The 14,718-nt window shown below is 45.6% G+C and overlaps 1 pseudogene; it reads left to right on the top strand.

The window, feature by feature from the left end:
* Positions 1-4,525: 4,525 nt before the first annotated feature.
* Positions 4,526-14,558, top strand: LOC113845081 (zinc finger CCCH domain-containing protein 11A-like; annotated as a pseudogene).
* Positions 14,559-14,718: the final 160 nt, after the last annotated feature.

The following is a 14,718-nucleotide window of genomic DNA, read 5'->3' as shown; positions in this document are numbered from 1 at the left end:
CCTAAGGGTACTTCCTTGTTTGTTTATAAAGCACCAAGTATTTCTCTTGGACAGTCTCTGTTGCTGGCTTGTTTTGTGCCGTCAATTTATAATACAGATATTATAAAAAAGATATTATAAAAAAGATAACAAAGATATTAAGATGCTTACCCCTTGTTTTTTACCCTCCTCTTTGGGTCCAAACACCCATCTGGAGGGAGCAAAGCATTGCTCTTGGATCTAGACAGAGGAGGGCAGGCTGTGCTGTCGGACATTTTTAGGCCCCGGCCTCACATAGTAGGGCAAAAGCCTCTTCCTTGGGCTCAAAAGCCTTGATTGAAAGGATAACCTCTCCTGGTTTTTTGTTGCTTACACATCAATCTTAGAGACCAGGCTGCCATTTCCAAGGAACAATTCCCTATTTTTAGGATCCACAATTCTATTATAAGATGCAACGCGGCCTTCTTAGATGGCCAGGCCTCCCCCTTAACCTAACTTCTGGATCCAATGTCAGATTTTTCTTGCTTCCAGCCACACTCTTACGGACCAGGCTGCCCGTTTTAGGGCAACATGCCCAATTTCTAGGGTCCACACTTTGATCGCAAGGTGCAAAGCGGCCCTTTTAGATGCCGAGGCCTTATTTGAGAGGAAAACCCCTCATTCCATATTCCCAAATCCTCATGCTAGGAGCTGAGGCCTGAATTTTAGGTTCCAAAGCCTCCTTTGCGGGTCCAAACACCTAGATGGAGGAAACAAAGCAGCACTTGAGGATCCAGACCCTGAGCTGCAGAGTCCAAAGGCCCAGCTTTCAGCTCCAAAGCCTGACTTGAAGATACAAGACACACCCTCTCCTCCTCCTCACTGCCTCTTGCCTCCTCCCCTCCTCAAATTTTAACCTTCTCAAACCTCATTATTAGGGCCCCATGCTTCCTTATTTCACCCCAAATCCCTATGTTCAGGGTCCACAACCTCCACTTGGTCTCTGAACTCTTCTTCTGATTGCCTTATCCAAGGCAATCAGAAGGGCACCCCTCCTTTTAAATTCGTAAATCCTCATGCTAGGAGTCGAGGCCTGAATTTTGGGGTCCAAACATCCATTTTGAGGAAGCAGAGAGTTGAGGGCGGGCCGCACTGTCCATCATTTTTAGGCCCCAGCATCACATATTAGGGCAGAAAGCCTCTTCCTTGGGCTTGAAAGCCTTGTCTGAAAGGGTATCCCCTCCTTTTTAGTGGCTTTTTCTTGCTTACACATTAATCTTACAGACCAGGCTGCCACTTACAAGGAACAAACCCCTATTTTTAGGGTCACAATTTTATTATAACCTTATTATTGCCACATCAGGGCCCAGGGACCATCTCTGGAACTGGGAGCAGGGCCTCTATGGCAAGTCCTGTCCCAACGGACACAACGGACCTGGTTCCCTGCAATGCGGACTTCTTAGATGGCGAGGCCTTATTGGAGAGGAACAGCCCTCCTTTCAAATTCCCAAATCCTCATGCTAGGAGATGAGGCCTGAATTTGAGTCCAAAGCCTCCTCTTTGGGTCCAAACACCCATCTGGAGGGAGCAAAGCATCACTTTAGGATCCAGACAGAGGAAGCAGGCTGCGCTGTCCATGATTTTTAGGCCCCAGCATCACATATTAGGGCAGAAAGCCTCTTCCTTGGGCTCAAAAGCCCTTTTTAGAGAACGAACCCTCCTTTTCAGTGCCAGGATCATCATTTGCTGAGTCAAGACCTGACTGTCACATCCCAAAGGCTCAACCTGAGAGCCCAAAGCCTCTTTTTTAGCACCCAGAGCCTTCTCCTTGGGACTCAAAGCCTCAGGTTGGGGTACAAAGGCTCATTTTCTGGGTTCAAAGCCCCATTTTAGTGTCCAGAGACCCCCATGCTAGGCTCTAAAACTTCATTCTTCATGGCTGACGTCTCATGCTCAGGCTCCAAACCCTGATTTTCAGGGCCCAGACGCTGCTTTGGGATCCTAATTCCCCTCCTGATTGCCTACCTTCTCCTTTGTGGGGCCAAGAGTCTCCTTTTTGGTGATCAAAGACTTAATATTAGGGCTTGGAGACCCACCTCTTGAATTCAGAGCCGCCTTCTTGGGGCCTTCCTCATTAGGGCCAAATGTCTCATTTTCACCCTATTACCCGTTCACTTCAGGGCTAAAAGCACCTATGCGGATCCAAACCCTTTTTCTCACCCTTTCTTTGCAGCTGAGAAGCATACAGGCATGGCACCAAGGCTCCTCTTTATAGACTACAGCCTTGTTCTTAAGCACCCAGCTTTCAGGACGTTTTCAGGACAAGAGAGCCTATAGCTGGGATTCAAAGCCGCCTTTATCACCTACACCCTCCGTTTTTGGACCCAGGCTTTCACTTTTAGGGCCCAAAGCATTCTTTTTAGGCCCCAGAGACACATATTGAGGCAGAAAGCCTCTTCCTTGGGCTCCAAAGCCTTGATTGAAAGGATAAACCCTCCTTTTGACAGGATTGTTCTTGCTTACACGTCAATCCTACAGAGCAGGCTGCCATTTCCAAGGGGCAATTCCCTATTTTTAGGGTCCACAATTTTATTATAAGATGCAACGCATCCTTCCTAGATGGCGTGTTAAAATATCAGGAGGGGAGGAGGCAAGAGGCAGTGAGGAGGAGGAGAGGGTGTGTCTTGTATCTCCAAGTCAGGCTTTGGGCAATCCTGGGCCTTTGGACTCTGCAGCTCAGGGTCTGGATCCTCAAGTGCTGCTTTGTTTCCTCCATCTAGGTGTTTGGACCGAAAGAGGAGGATTTGGACCCTAAAATTCAGGCCTTGGCTCCCAGCATGAGGATTTGGGAAATTGGAATGGGGTGAGGCCTCTCAAAGAAGGCCTCAGCATCTAAGAAGGCCACTTGTCAACTTACAATGAACGTGTGGACCCTTAAAACAAGGATTTCTTCCTTGAAAATGGCAGCCTGGTCCTTAAGATTGTGGGTGTAAACAAGAAAAAGCCACTAAAAAGGACGGTTTCTCCTTTCAAACAAGGCTTTGGAGCCCAAGGAAGAGGCTTTCTGCCCTAATATGTGACGCTGAGGACTAAAACAAAAATGTTTTGGTCCCTAAAAAGGAGGGCCTGCGTCCAAAAACAGAGGGTGTAGGTGATAAAAAGCCTGTTGCATCCCCAGTGGCTGCACTGCGCTGTGGAGGGCGCCTTGTCCAAACCGAGGTGTCCCGTGTGGCCTGGTCACAGGCAGGCGGTGCAGCAGGCTGTCACCGTGACAGGGAGCGCGGCCCGCCCTGCTCTGTCTGGATCTTGAAGTGATGCTTTGCTCCCTCCGGATGGGTGTTTGGACCCAAAAAGGAGGCTTTGGAACCTAAAATTCAGGCCTCAGCTCCTAGCATAAGGATTTGGGAATTTGAAAGCAGGGGTGTTCCTCTCAAAGAAAGCCTCGCCATTTAAAAAGGCCGCTTTGCACCTTGCATTGAAAATGTGGACCCTAAAAATTGGGCATGTTGCCCTAAAATGGGCAGCCTGGTTAGTAAGAGTGTGGCTGGAAGCAAGGAAAATCTAGCTTTGGATCCAGAAGCAAGTGTCAGGGCCCTGACCCAAAGCACTCGGTCACTTGAAAGGAGCATCCTGTCTCTTAAATGGAAGGTTAAGGCAATCAGAAGAAGAGTTCAGATACCAAGTGGAGGTTGTGGACCCTGAACATAGGGATTTGGGGTGAAATAAGGAAGCATGGGGCCCTAATAATGAGGTTTGAGAAGGTTAAAATTTGAGGAGGGGAGGAGGCAAGAGGCAGTGAGGAGGAGGAGAGGGTGTGTCTTGTATCTTCAAGTCAGGCTTTGGAGCTGAAAGCTGGGCCTTTGGACTCTGCAGCTCAGGGTCTGGATCCTCAAGTGCTGCTTTGTTTCCTCCATCTAGGTGTTTGGACCCGCAAAGGAGGCTTTGGAACCTAAAATTCAGGCCTCAGCTCCTAGCATGAGGATTTGGGAATATGGAATGAGGGGTTTTCCTCTCAAATAAGGCCTCGGCATCTAAAAGGGCCGCTTTGCACCTTGCGATCAAAGTGTGGACCCTAGAAATTGGGCATGTTGCCCTAAAACGGGCAGCCTGGTCCGTAAGAGTGTGGCTGGAAGCAAGAAAAATCTGACATTGGATCCAGAAGTTAGGTTAAGGGGGAGGCCTGGCCATCTAAGAAGGCCGCGTTGCATCTTATAATAGAATTGTGGATCCTAAAAATAGGGAATTGTTCCTTGGAAATGGCAGCCTGGTCTCTAAGATTGATGTGTAAGCAACAAAAAACCAGGAGAGGTTATCCTTTCAATCAAGGCTTTTGAGCCCAAGGAAGAGGCTTTTGCCCTACTATGTGAGGCCGGGGCCTAAAAATGTCCGACAGCACAGCCTGCCCTCCTCTGTCTAGATCCAAGAGCAATGCTTTGCTCCCTCCAGATGGGTGTTTGGACCCAAAGAGGAGGGTAAAAAACAAGGGGTAAGCATCTTAATATCTTTGTTATCTTTTTTATAATATCTTTTTTATAATATCTGTATTATAAATTGACGGCACAAAACAAGCCAGCAACAGAGACTGTCCAAGAGAAATACTTGGTGCTTTATAAACAAACAAGGAAGTACCCTTAGGTGGGTGTGATAATCCTCCTCTAATGCATTTTTGGAGTGCAAAAATGGATTTGTTCCTTTCTTGCTCTTCTCTCCAGGAGAAAGGCAGAATAGGCAACTGCAAAGTTAGACCAGGGAGGTCAGTTTGTTCCATACTGAGAAAGACAAGCCTGTAAAACAAACTAGACAGATTTTCTTTGTACTATTTATCTTCCTTCAGCAAAGGCAAAGCTTATGACGCTTGTTGGTGTGTGTATATATATTTATCCAATCCTCTCACAACAAAATTTTGATTTGAAGAAGACACACAGATCTGATTTTTTTTTTCTTATCCAGTAACTAGTATAATAAGCACTGCTAGTTTTGTATAAAAACAGAAAAATACAAACCCAAAGACTGAATATTATGTGGTATGCATGACATTAAAAAAAATGGTGGTTTCAAAGCAATATGTACCCTGTTGTGTCTGCCATATCCTTGAGTCCAGCTTAAAGTGTACCTGATCTGTATTCCATTTTGATATTAATCTCTGTGTACAATGTTTTGCATGTAATTTATATGGTTCTTGGAAGAAAAAAAAAATGAATGAATTGTCAGTTAGCTTCTTCTGAGAAAACAGATTCCAAGCAGAGATATTACTCAAATCAGAAGTGGACGAGCAGTTGAGGGGTGGGAAAAGGGATACATATACAAAATTTAAAATAAATAAATAAATAAATAAAACATGCTGGGGGTGGGGGAGAAGGGAAATGGTTTTGAATCAATAAAGCTTTGGCTGTTGAGCAGAAACAATGCGCGAGTGCATCCAGAGAATAAAATGTGCCCACATGTAACTGTGACGTCCTCAGTGTGTCCACCAGCTTGTGAAATCAATCCCACATCTTCTCGTGGTGCTGGATGAATGGCTGAGCTTCCCATCTGAGCAAGGCAGAGCGTGCAAGTAGGGCCTGCAGGGTGGAAAGAGGGATGGGAATCAAGAAGCAAGCCCACTGCTATGACAGAGTCCCTATAGGCAGTGTGGGTTTTCTCTCTATGCAAGCCTCGTTATTCAGAGGCAGAGTATGGCTTCGTCCATTCAAGGTCCAGAATCAGTTGTCAAATGCTAGCCAAAGCCAGTGGCTCCTGGGCTATGTGACAAACTAACCCTAGAGCAAAAACCCTCCTTGTACTCTTACCTGGTGCCCTTTCTGCGATGCCTTTAGGGTGAGTCAAGGCTATGACCTCCACCTTCTGGGGCTGGTGTTTGAGCTATGTCCTACCTCAGTGCTGAGACACTTTTGCCTCTGTAGAGGCCCTTTGCCATGACACGAGTGACGATGAGAACTAAAATCAACTAGCCTCTGAAACGTTCTTGTTCCCAAGCACAGTTTTTTCACTGGATTGCTTGAACTCCTAGTTTTTGGCCGAGAAGCTATTGTTTCTCTGTGCCTTTAATAAGAGGCTTTCTCTGGAGCCAAGTCAGGATGGCAAGATTGAGCTGGGCAAGGCTATCGAGGAGGAAATTCAATCTTCCCTGCTGGGTGTCTGACCCTTGGAGCCCGGGCCAACTGATCTGAAGCGGCTGTAAAAGCTTTATTTCGCAGCATCGCTGTCTTCCCTGCTCGCATTCTAGGCACAGTGTTTCTGCTGACAGCGTCTTCCACCTCCTCAGCAGAAGCTGCTTCTTTCTTTAAACGTAGTACAAGCTGGACGCAAAGAAAGAAACTGTTAGCGGTGCTTTTAGCTATTTAAATGGGGAGAAAAACAGCCACTGTTTCTTTCTTTGTCCAGGGCAGCCACGAATGCTTGCGTGACGTGGGCTCCTCTCCCACGTCCTTAATTGCCAAGCCGCTAGCGGCTCTGGTGACGTGTCCCGTGGGTGTCTGTGCAGTGACGGGGCTGCCTCACCCCTGTGTACCCCAGGACAGACATTTGGGGGGCTCTTTGCTGCTACCACAGGGCGCAACCTGCGGGTCCTGGGGCAGGCAGGATGAGTGCTGCTGGGCCCGGAGGGTAGGCCTGGCCTGAGAGGAGTTTGGGGCTTAAAGCAGGCTTGTCCTGCCCCAGCCTTCTCCAGAACCTGTGTGCCTGGCTCTGGAAAGCCGTGACAAGACATAAAATGACTCGCAGCTTGCCAAGAGAGCTGCGGTGGTGGAGGAATGGCCGCCTCAAGGGGCTGAGGCCAGGCACCATCACGGGCAGGACTCGAGAGACGAGGCACGATCTTGGCACAGACAGAGAAGGGAAGGGGAAGCGCTGCTCTGCTGGCCCTGAGCGGTGCAGCCCCAGGAGAAAAAAAAAAATCTGTGTTTCCTTACGCTGATGTCCACGCTGAAGGTGCAGAAGGGTTCCGTGCTGTTGCTTGGGTCGGCCTTGTTGCCAGGTTGGGAATGTTTAGCCTCCCGGTGCTTCGGTGCTGTTGGGCTGCACTCAGAGTGTGAGCTCTGGGCGTTATTTCTCAACTACTGCGTTATTGGAGCGTACAGACCCGAGATATTTTGCGGATAGGTGATTTAAGCCACGTCAGAACCACCGCTGTGGCGTGTGCCAGCGTCGGACGCCCGTTCGACTGATCGGGCGGAGCAAGTGAATTGAATTTGGTGCTGGGTGGCGAGGTGGTGTTGGGGGAAGAGCTAGGCTAAGGAGAGCTTCCTCTTGCTCTGCCCCTTCCCATCTCAAATGGCCGCTTCCTGGGGAGATGGGCTCGTTGGGAGGTTAACTACAACGTTACAGTGAGGATGAGGAATCCTCTTTAGTCCCATAGGTATTTGCTGCCAGGCGGCAGCGTTGATTTCAGAAATTGTATTTCAAAAAGGAAAAAGAAAGGAAATCTGTATTCTTTGACATACTCTCTTTTCTCGGAGAGTAGATGTAGGAGCTTCAGCAGTGCCCTTCCTCCGGAAACGATTCCCAGTGTCTGCTCAGACACTGAGGAGGAAAATGGAGGAGAGCCACCCGCTATAAATAAAGGAAAGAAGGGCTCATGGATTAAGGGAGAACCACTCCTTCAAAAATTGGTGCTCTCTACAAACCGGTTAAGGGTTTGGGACCTGCAGGTGCTGCCTACACCTGTGTGCGTTGCAGTCGTGCCTGTTGCCACTGAGCAAAACGGGGAGAGCTGCTTTGTCGAACACAGCGTGTTAAAGCACGTGCCGCTGCCTGGAAGAAAAGCACGGGCTTCCCTCGTGTGGGACTTCTTCCCTAGCGATCTGTGGTTTACCTGATGGTTTCCCATAAGCTGTGAATGTTTAAAAGAAAAAAAAAAAAAAACAAAACCCAACCCCAGCGTTGAGAGTGGTGAGGCAGATCCTCACCTGGGGACTCAGAGTCAGCGGTGACATCACCATGCGAAGCATTGTGTGCGCTTCGGGTCGGGGCTGCTGTGAGCCTCGCAGCGGGGTGGGAGAGCAGATCCGGGGTGCCTCTGTGTCAGCCCTGTGCCCTGGTGGCTTCGTGAGCACTGAGAGTTTGACTCCTGTGTTCCCAGCTTTCGCTTGCGCACCTGCGGTGTGGCAGAGCCAGCGAGCTGCTTCCTCAGCTGGAGGAGGAAGAGGAGTGACCTCAACATTGCCGAGGTAAAGCACAATTATTGAAAAGATTTGGCAAAGATGTGGGTTGTAGCAGCGCGGCTGCTGCAGCTGCAGCAGATCCTGGAGCATTGGAGAAGATAGAGAGGGGTTTCTTGGTGAAAAGAATGCTGTTAAAAGCGTTTTCATGCCAGAAATTAGGAGAAACGCCTCTGTTGTTTGACATCCTCTATTGACCTGGCACATTGGCATTACAGCGTACCTGGCACGCTGTTTGTATGAAAAAAAAAGGTCTTTTAGTCAGGACATTCTTTATTTTAGATTTGGGAAAATTCCCTGCCAAAAAAATATTTCCTGGAAAATTCACTAGTGTTTGTGTGAGTAAAAGGTTCCAACCTTTGATTATTAATTTGTAAGAACTATTTCATCCACTTTTGTCCAGAAGAGTCAGAAATAATTTGCACAGAAATGTGCAGCGTTTTAATGAAAGGATTCAGAATCACTCTAATTTGAACTTTATCTGGTCTGGTTGCAGGTTTTGTGACATTTAGTGTCTTTAAAAAAAAAAAATAAATAAAAATTTCTGACTTCATATCAGAAAAAATAAAAAAAAATGCTTGTGGCTAAATAAAATCTGTTGCAGCTCTGCTCATCGAAAAATCATTGGCTGTTAAATTGGACCTAAGTCGTCTTCTCTAACCTTTCATGATCCTGCAGCAATGGATGAGGATGGAGATATGGATTAGGGAACAGCACGTGATGGCAAACCTGTGGTATTTGCTACAGCGCAGAAAGAAAAACCCAATTGCTTCCAAAAAATCCAACTAATTCAAAATCCTTGGTATCATGCAGCCATGCCACTGGCAAAGTGAGCATTCCCCTGCCTCTCAAAGCTTGCTGTACCCTTGCTCTGCTGTCTTCCTGCTCTTAATTGATTGCAACTCTACGTGTCTGATCAGGGCTACGAGTTGTTCTCGCTATGGAGATCATACAACATACACTGTGCACGCTTGTGTGTATAGATCTGTTTATCCTGTATGCATGTACATACGTATGCATATTTGTGTGCTGGCCCCCAGATCACTCATGTTACAAAGCATCGGCCTCGAAGGCATACTCATCAAAATCTTTTGTAGAGCCTCCATTTTTTTCTAGTTCCCTCAAAAGGAGAGAATTTTTACGTGCTCTCTGTGTCGAAAAGGCAAAAATTCTGATTTTCACTGTCGCTCTTGCTAACTTCCTCTCACTCCCTCCTCGTGTGTGTATCAACACAGATGTGTGTATGCGTATGCACATCTGTGGATTTATATGCACTGGTATGTTTTTTGCTGTACAGATACAGATAATAAAGACGGGGAAAGGTTTTTGTGTTTTCTTAATAGGTGAAGAAATCTTGAAGACCAGAGATTGGAACATACTGAATTTTAAATTAAAAAAAAAAAAAAGTTAAATTGTCTGGCTGTGGAAGATGGAGCCTCATTTTTGCAGCCACTTTGAGTTCATCTCTAAATGCGCTGGGTTTTTTGTTTTTGTTTTGTTTTTTGTTTTTTATTGTTTTGAAGAGCTAACTAACCCTGGCTGTCTCCAGTCTGAGAGAGCATTCAAATGGACTTGCTTCCTCTATTAGTTATAAGCTGTTTAAAAGCGCATGCTATGTTTGAATTGTGGATGAGAGGTTCCCTTGGCAAAGTGAGGAGGAAAATTCTTCCTACCCGTTTATTATTAATTCACGGATTCAGTCTTGGTTCGGCCTCCAGGAGAAGTTAACTGGAAGTCTTTGAAGATCGATAACTTTGCTGAGGTTGTCCAGGTAGGTGAAATGGAAGACCCACAGTGCCTGCAACGTGCTGTTTAATGCGTCCTAACTGTGTTCTAGAGAAGTTATTTGTAGCCAGAGTTGATTATTGACTTGCAGGTATCATCAGGTGGTTTTTTAAGGAGTGACTCCGTTTTCAGGCTTCCAGATGTGCTCCAAGTCATCTTATTGAGGATGTGGAAGAGAACGCTTGCTGACAAAGCTCCTGGCAGCTTTAGGGAACTTTCATATTTAGTTAGTTCATGTAACACAGCTGATTTCAAGGCTTTGCTCTCTTTGAGAGACTGATAACTTGATTTGCTGAACTGAAGAAAGCTGGAAAAACGTTGGTTCCTCATTATTTTTCACTTGTTACTTTCTTCAGGAGGGTTACTTTTCAAAAGAAGATTTCCCTGCTCACAAGCCAGTAGAAGACTTTCAGCCCAAGCAAGGGTGAAGACAGCTCTCTCCAAGAGCAGAGGAAGTCCCTGTGGAGAGAAGCCGAGCTTGTTAGCAGAACTCGTCGGCATGTCTAAACAAGGAGACGATTGCTACTTCTATTTCTATTCTACCTGTACCAAGGTATGGCTGGCTTTCCTTTGCTTTGCTTTTTTTTCCCCATTTTTTTCAGGAAGGAGTAGATGAGGAGGAGGAAGCACACTGGTCTTTGGTTAACTTGAGAACCAGATAGATTCTGAATTCAGTTGTAGCAACCTGAGGCAGCAGCATGGCCATTTTTGAGGCTGTACTCTATTTTCCTCGTTGGTTTCCTTTTGGTTCCAGGGAGACAAATGTGCCTACCGCCACTGCGAAGCTGCTCTGGGCAATGAGACGGTCTGCAAGCTGTGGCAGGAGGGTCGTTGTCTCAGGAACGTCTGCCGATTCAGACACATGGAAATTGACGTGAGTGCCTAACGATGTGTTCTCAAAATCAATCAACAAAAGCCTTTTTCAGTGCTGTAGGTGTACTGATTGTGCTTTTGCAGGATAGATTCGTTTGCTTCAAAACCATACTGGTTTCTGTTACCAAGAGAGGGGGTGGGAGGAAGCAGAGGGAAATAAAATCCTTCCGATAACGCTGCTCTAGCTGCCTGGGGTAGGAAGTGGGGAAAGTTAAAGGTGCAGAAGAACTAAGTGTCCAAGAAGTAGTTCTAGACAGGGTTAACCTAGGCAATTTCAGATGTTCTTTTTCCCTCTGAATAATGCTAGTATAATCCTAGGTGTATTAGTTTAAGCCACCCTCAACTGGTGTCTGAGAGTGCCTGTCTTCTCAAACTGAATGATGACAAATCTAAATGTGCATAGTGGTTCCAGCTTATGCAAACTTTGTGAATATGCCCAGAAATACTCCACTGAACTGAGAAACTGACCTTTGGAATGATGTTTCAGCACTGTGTTGTGACAGCTGTCATGATCTGGAGCTGCGCATCTCTTTGCAAGCCTCAGGTGCGTGTTATCACGAGCTTTTCTTTCTTTCTGTCTTCAGAAAAAGCGCAGTGAGATTCCTTGCTACTGGGAGAAGCAGCCGGGAGGCTGTCAGAAAGCCAACTGTGCTTTTCATCATGCAAAGGGACGTGACATCGATGGACAATTCTTCCCACCAAGCAAGAGTGAGTTTAGGTCCTTTTTCTTGAAGCGCTGAAGACTTAATTTGGAGTATTACTTAGTGGGTGCCAATCCTGTAGGGGCCATCAGGTAACTGTTCATTTGTGAGTGCAGGAAAAGGTCTGCAGTCATAGGTGTACTGCACCGAGTGTACTGCTGGTGTTTGTTTTCTGCTTTCGTGCTCAGCTTCTCTTGGCTTTGTGTGATGTTTGCCTTGCAGTTTGCTTCCTGTTGTTTCATCTTTTGCTGGGTGGCAGGGAGATGTGTTGTTGTTCGAAGGGAAGTCATTGTTGACGGTGTAAACAGTGATGGGATGGGCAAAAGGAGATGCTGAATTCATTGTCTGTGCGGGTTATCTGCCTTTCCTACCATCTCTTTGCCAAATTGTGGTCTAAGTTTTAAACTGCCATATTACCGATGATCCTCCTCTTCCTCTAGCTACACTGCCAAGTCTGCCTGAGTCCGCGGACGATGCTTTGAAAGTGGCTCAGATGTCACTGCAGCAAAAGAAACTTTCTGTCCAGTCAAATCCCTCTCCACAGCTAAGGGGGTGATGAAAGTGGAAAACTCTGAAAATGTCCCAAGCCCTACACACCCTCCAGTTGTAATCAATGCTGCAGATGATGATGAAGATGATGATGGTGAGCATGTTTTGGTTCTTGGAAGGAATTTGTGCTGTAAATGGTTGTGTAAATCTTTGGTTCTTGAAGGAATCTGTGCTGTAAATGAATGTATAAATCACAGATGACCTGAGGTCTGGCTAGCGATAGGGCAGGCAGTGTGGCCAGGTCACTGGTGGCTTTGTCTGGCAGTCAGTGGACAGAACCTGAAACGTTGGAGGAAAGCTTAGAACCACTCCTGGCTTTAGCTGGTCTGTTGTGTAAAGTTCTATGTGAAACTAGGAAGGAAATTTCTTTTTTCTGTCTGAAGAGCAATGTGTTGTGTAGTAGTTAAAGCTGCAGAGAGAATCTAGAGTCCTAGATGTTTTGTCCTAGTGTATTCTACTTAGGAGTTCATCAGGTCAGTGTAGCTGTTTAAAAAACAAAACAAAACAAAAGAGCAACAAAGTTTTTTATATGAAGCATGGGCTGAAGTGTCACTGCATGAGCTACGTAATCATGAACAATCTGGTCTATGCATAACTGAATAGATTTTTCCCCTTCAGACCAACTTTCTGAGGAAGGAGAAGAAACTAAAACTCCCGTCCAGCAATCAGCTGCGGAAGGCAAAAATGGATTACGGGTGATTTCCACTCGCAAAGGCAGTTCTCCTACTACTAAACAAGGTATTCCAGCACCTTAGTAGGATAAATCAGAAGAACTTGACAGTTAACTCAAAAGCAGTGTGGTGTAAAAACACAACAGAATGTAGGGGTGCTGAATGGACTCGGTTATTTCCATGATCTCATTTCTGCCATTCATACCATCATGTGCCCATTGGGTCAGAAAGGTGAACTCCTTTTCTTTACTTTTGGAGAACAAAAGAGGGCCACAGCGTGGAGTTGAAATGGCTGCACGTGCAGCTTTGCAACCACTGTTGATAAGCCATATCTAACGACAGAGGGATCTAATATCGTGTAAATGGATTAAAATTAAAACTACATTTTTAAGCCTGAAGGATGAAAGGAGGGGCAAAATGCCCTTGGTTCTCTGGCTCTTTCACTTGTGAGGAGTGTTGACAGGCTTTATTCTAAATACTTCAGAAAGTTGCTGAGCGCTAAGAAGCCTGAGGACCTGTGGTCCTCAGTGAGTGCCTCTAAGCCTGTCTCATGAACTGTTTCCTGTTTTCAGAGGGCAATCTGAATTTTGGAATAAAAACACTTGAGGAAATCAAATCGCAGAAGATGAAGGAAAAAAATAAGAGACACGGTGGTGAGTTAATATTCCCTACTTTCGTATCCTGTTCACGGCAGGTGATGGTGCCTGGGAGCTGCTTGAGGGACAGACTTCCAGTTTTAGCTGGGGGCATCAAGCAACCTGATTCTCAGCCAGCTGGTATTCTAAATGGGAGTTCAAAGGGCAACCAGAGGCAAATTGGTCACCTCTCTTATTTACATGCTCTGCTTGCTGTATTTTGGACAGTAACAAATAATTTAAAGTTTTTTGTTCTTTGTGATAGTTTTTTATGTCGGGTAAACTTCCTTATGTTTTGGTTGCTCTGAACAGAAGGTTCTTCAAGATCTTCTCTTCGTCCCATTGATTCTATGATTTTTCCTGCTCCAGAAAAGGAAAACGTGCAGACAGTGGTGAGAACTGTGACACTGTCTTCCAAGAAAGGTAATAGTGAATGCTTTTGTTTTGATTTCATTACTCCTAAACTGGAGGGTTAAGCAATAATTAAAACAATTCACCCATGTTAGCCTTCTGGTGCTGCCTTCTGTTCAAAACGTGCTTCTATGCTTCAAGTCCCTGGTTGTACTGGCAAGATTTGGTGCTCAGGTTAAGTGCAGTGGCAGGAGAAAAAAAAAGTGTCAGTATGCAAATAGGGGGGTAACTGAAAAACAGAAGAGTAAGGAGAAGAAAGAGCTGTAGAAGACAGTGCTATATAAGAAGCAATTTCTGAAGCATTAAAGAGGCTGCCAGTGGCAGGTGTGGACACAGTATGACAGGAGTTTGTGTATAAATTGTTTAGAGCTGTGCAAATGCCTTTGAAAGGGAAAAAAGTGTGGAAGTACTTTTACTCGTAGACATTCACCTTCGAAAGGACTATTTGTCAGCATTTGTACCTAATAATATTCTGCTTGCTTATGCAGCTTTGTTCTGCACAAAGTATAGCTGTCAAGCAGACTCAGATTCACTCTCTACTATCTCAGCTGGAATTTGAAGCAAGCACTGAGACTATTAATATTTTTTTTTCTATGTTAATTATAGTTAAAATATGAGTTTATGTGGTTTAGCTGTCAAAACAGTGTCTGACATGTTGGAGATGGGCTAACAGGATAATATTTCTGTTGGCTACCGGTTTCTGTGAAATAGAAAAAGAAAATCCCTTTTGTTCTAGGGGAGGAACCTGTGGTTCGGCTAGATCTTGCTGCTAGACAAGGAAAACGGAAAGCCTCTGCGGGTAAGAACTTTTTATGAGCTGTTACATAGGTGCTGCCTTCTATATATGACTGCATTAAAGAGTATTTTTGATGTGTGAAAGGAAAATACGTTGCAGTGGAGATCTGTGTTGACTGCAGAAATGGCCAAAAAAAAAAATAAATCATTTATCAGCTGAAAGGCAATTCTATGAAAATAT

Source organism: Anas platyrhynchos, chromosome 13, assembly GCF_047663525.1.
Source record: "Anas platyrhynchos isolate ZD024472 breed Pekin duck chromosome 13, IASCAAS_PekinDuck_T2T, whole genome shotgun sequence".
NCBI classification, from domain to species: domain Eukaryota; kingdom Metazoa; phylum Chordata; class Aves; order Anseriformes; family Anatidae; genus Anas; species Anas platyrhynchos.
Note: the sequence above shows the minus strand (reverse complement) of the source record. Positions and strands in the feature narration are given on the sequence as shown.